This window comes from Arachis duranensis, chromosome 8, assembly GCF_000817695.3.
Source record: "Arachis duranensis cultivar V14167 chromosome 8, aradu.V14167.gnm2.J7QH, whole genome shotgun sequence".
Classification (NCBI taxonomy): Eukaryota; Viridiplantae; Streptophyta; class Magnoliopsida; order Fabales; family Fabaceae; genus Arachis; species Arachis duranensis.
The window spans coordinates 2,151,265-2,156,072 of record NC_029779.3 but is presented as its reverse complement, the minus strand read 5'-3'; positions in this window follow the sequence as shown (position 1 = coordinate 2,156,072).

Here is a 4,808-nt window from a genome sequence, read left to right as displayed (position 1 = left end):
ACTGAAGCTGAGTACATAACAGCAAGTAAGGCTGCTAAAAAAGCTGTTTGAATGGAAAAAATTCATAAACAAGCTTAGTGTTAGTGTGGTGTCATCAATTAAAGAACCACTTTCATTACTGTGTGACATCAATGGAGTCATTGCACAAATAAAAGAGTCAAGATCACATAAAAAATCTAAGCATATCTTGAGAATGTATCATTTGATAAGAGAGATCATTGAACGCGGAGACGTTGAGATTCAAAAGGTTGCTGGAAAGATAATGCAGCAGACCTATTCACTAAGGCACTCGGATTAAAAGAGTTTGATAAGCACATGTGAAAATTAGGATCGAAACATCTGACTGATTGACTCTAGTACAAGTAGGAGATTTTGTTGGAAATAAATGTATGTCTTAACTCCAATTTGTCATTTGCTCTAGTGTAAATAGGAGATTGTTAGAGATAAATATGTATGTCTAACAAAATATTATCATGAATTATTATTATTATTATTATTATTATTTATAAGAATAAGTTTTTATAATTTATGATAGTGTCCTTAATTAAAATTAGAAATGAATAATTACGATAAGAATCGTAATAATGAGATATATGTTTTTTGAGTACTTTTAACTTAAGTTGTTATTAATCATAAAATCACTAAAATCAGGACATTAGTGATTCAGCATGCTTTTTTTAGTACTTTTAATTAAAATTGTTATTAATCATAGAATCACTAAAATTAGAACTTTAGTGATTCGACACGTTTATTAAATTATATATATAAATAGTACATATAGAGATATGATCATTGAATTGACTCACTCTGAGAATTTTTAATGGATATAGTTACTGTATATTTGTCAATAGGATATTCTCACGATGAAAATAATATTAGAATTTTTCTTTTATCTACGACTATCATAGTAATTAACAAAGTATTTATTATACTTTGATTTCAGACACCTAATACCCTACGATACTAGTTGAATGGATATTAGGTATAATTTAAATACTTATAGAATTAATGATTAATCAATATGAAATCTACTAACTATGGTAATACGTTTGAGCTCTACGATTAGAATGAATGAATTAAACAAAGTCTTGGCCAAAGAGTTTGAATGAATAAAGAAATGAGTTTCTTAGGTCATTCACAATTTATTATAATAATGGTAATAAGTTAGAGTTTGACATTCAAATCGTACTCTAAAAGTTAACCAAGAGCTGAAAGATGGAAGAAATTATGTTTTGTTCTTCTTGGGTTCATAGTAAAAATATACCCTATTACTAAATATACGAGAGATATCGTAATACCCCGCTATCAAAGTGGTGCACCTGAAAGCGTGACATTCTAATAGTAAAAGTGTTACACAGGACATCCGTGAACACATTGTAGTCATAACGACTTGTACTATCACACCAGAAGAGATTTTGAAGCCTCTTGTCACCATCCAACGAGTACTTCCAGAACATTCCACAATCTATCGTGCCCGCGCGCCTTTTCTTTTCTATTGCATTATAGATATCCTTTATCTCGAACCCAACAATCTCGATTCCCCTGACTGATTAGCAAAAGCGTGGAATATCGTCGGCACTCGCAAGCCAGCTTTTGTCATTTAATTGATTTGGTTCAAATGACCTTTCTTTACTGATCTATGTGACCGTATCAGACTCCTAAACCTCTCATCCAGCATGTCTATCACAAAATTGTTCAACATGCACCTTTATCCGAGCTTCACACCCGCACCGTGTGATTTGTCGAGTATCCATCTTCTTGTCTCCCTGCTGTATGTGTTTTCCCTTTTGCTCTCTTTTCCTCAAGCACACGAATATTTGCCAAATGATTTCACCCTCCAACCCCTACTTTGTTCTGCAACCCACCTTCAATCTCCTCACCGAGAATCCTTTAATGTGATCGTATTTGTTGTAGTAGTCATAAGCTGCCTACAAATTTATGAACTCCGTTATTAGGATGTCCTTTGCTGTCAGGCTGAAAATTCAATTGCGTCAAACGACCCAATCCCATCAACAATCATCACTGATTCTTCTACTTCTATGTCTGCATTTTCTTCTGACAAATCCATTGCTTCTGTTTCCTCCATCAGAACGGTTTTGCCGTTCATCCCATCCTCCCCAATCTAAAACACACAAATTCGCTCTAGTTTTATATAAATATTCATGTGTCCTCTCGTATGGGCTTAAGTTTTTGTGAATGAAAAATATATATTTTGTGCATGCAGGCAGCAGGGGCATGTTGGTACTTGTTGGGGGTGCAGAGGGCAGCAAAGTGCCTAAAAGAGCAGTGTAGAAAGACAGATGGTTGTGGAGTGAGAAGCTTATCTTGCAAGCAGCATATAAATTATGGAAGCAATGGGATGGTGAAGGAGAAGCCAAGGTTGGCTTGGGCAGCAAATAGGGAAGCAAGGTCAACATGCCTTGATGGCCTTGACAACTATGACTATGGTGCTTATCAATGGACCGTCCAGCTTGTCACCAATGATAGCCGCTTGGAAAATATCCTCTTTCCTATCTTATGGGGCCTCATGACTCTCAGGTACCCTCCTACCCAATTAAGTTATATTAAAATTAATGTGTGTCTTCTTCTCTAACTAAGGCATTCGAATCTAATCCCATGGATAAGGTTTTGTTCATTATGTTGTACCAGCGCTCATGTATTCCGTATATCTGATTTTTGAAATATAATGCCACAGGTTCGATCAATGTTCAATCTCCCTACTATCATTAAAAGGAGTCAAGGATGCTGGATATGAGAAGATGACTATTGTACAGGTGGCAACTCTTCCTGTAATACTCAGGTTTATTTTTTTATCTTGGTCAGGAGCAACGAATCAATTTTAAGAAAAAGCAATATTGACAATAATGTCATTTTGTGCTGGTTGTATTTTTGCCATTTGTAAGAGATTTTATTTTATTGCAGTATGCCCTTTTAACTCTTTTCTTTTTGGCTTATTCATTTTGGGATCCTTCATGTGTAAACTGTTAAGGATATAATTTGCTGGGTGCTAGCATTTAAATATGTAAGATCTTTAGCATTTATAATAGGCTATCCTTAAGAGATAATATTTAGCATGAAAGCAACTTATACATGCTATGGTTGACATCATTTTTGTATTTCTTCGGTTTTATTTATGACGTTGTCTTACATTGTAACTGTATTTCTAGGTAAGGATGTCCTTGCCAAGGCTAGAACAGGCGCGGGGAAAACAGTTGCCTTTTTGGTAAGCCTCTTAAAATTTGTATTTGCCTAATTGAATTGTTTTTGTTTATGGTCTTGGGGCTTTCTTATTTTTTTAGCTTGTTGATGCAGGCACATCTTTGAGCTAGAACTTGGTGCTTGTTTTATTGTACTTGTAGTAAGTGATGAATGGTAATTTTGACTAAACTTATTTTTTCATTTTTTTATTTCAGCTTTCATCAATTGAAGTTGTTGCAAATTCACCACCAACTGAACGTGATCATAGGCGGCCACCTTGTCATATGTCCAACTCGAGAGCTTGCAAGCCAAGCGGCTACAGAAGCTGCTGAATTACTTAAGTATCATCCTACCATTGGTGTTCAGGTTGTAATTGGAGGGACGAGACTTGCCTTAGAACAGAAACGTATGCAAGCAAATCCTTACTAGGTAAATCCTTCTATTATTGCGGCTGAAGTGTTATTTCTAGTGGAATAGAACCATGCACACTTTCCAAAGGACATGTATATAAGCAAACAAAAAGATCAGTAGTTTTTCAACATTACTAAATAACCTTTTCATATAGATACTGAATATTATGATCTATTAGGAAATAATCACTAATGTTTTATACATGCTATACAGATCCTTGTTGCTACACTTGGAAGGCTTAGAGATCATGCGGAGAATACTGCTGGCTTTGCAACTCAGCTGATGGGTGTGAAAGTGTTGGTGCTCGATGAAGCTGATCATTTACTGGACATGGGATTTCAGAAAGATATTTTGAATACAGAGTTTATATTTTGAATTATAGTTCATGTATCAATACACTTTGTTGATGTATGGTTATTACTTATTATTATAGTTGACGTATCAATACACTTTGTTTATACAATGAATTTGTTTATTTTTTGAAATATTATAAATATTTGAATACAAATTAGTTAAAAATTTGTATTAAATTTATATTTATTTTGTATGAAAATAAGTTTATTTTATAATTGGAAAAATAAAAAAATTCTATTTTACCTTACTGACGGATTTACAGACGGATTTTCCAAGGTTCAAATTACAGACGAAAAATCTGTCGAAAAATTTGTCTGTAATTACAGTCGAAAAATCCGTCTGTGAAAATCCGTCGAAAAGTTTATCGTCTTCGGAAAATGGATGAAAAATTTACAGAGAAAAAATTCATCGGTAACTGGTAAAAATTCGCCGGTAACAAAAAATTCATCTGTAATAAGATTAAATCTGTCTATAAATCTATCTGTATTAATCCATTTTCTAGTTGTGTGTAAAGAAAATTACATTGGATCGAGTAAATACTTATGCTCAACAATGATTTACTGGATCCGCTTAGATCCTCAGTTATCTTTGTTTTTGGTTGGCTTAGATCCTCAGTTAATTTTGTTTTTTGGTTGACTTAGATCCTCAGGTTTAGCTCTCTTTAAATATAACCATAGATTACTAACAAACAACAAAAATAAATCTTAAATACGAATAGGGGTGGCAACAGGGCGGGTAGGAGCGGGTTTTTGCTCTACCCGACCCCACTCCGTCGTACAATAACTCGCATAGAACCCGCCCCTCTTCTACCCGCGGGTAGTAAAATGCTGAACCCTAACCCGCCT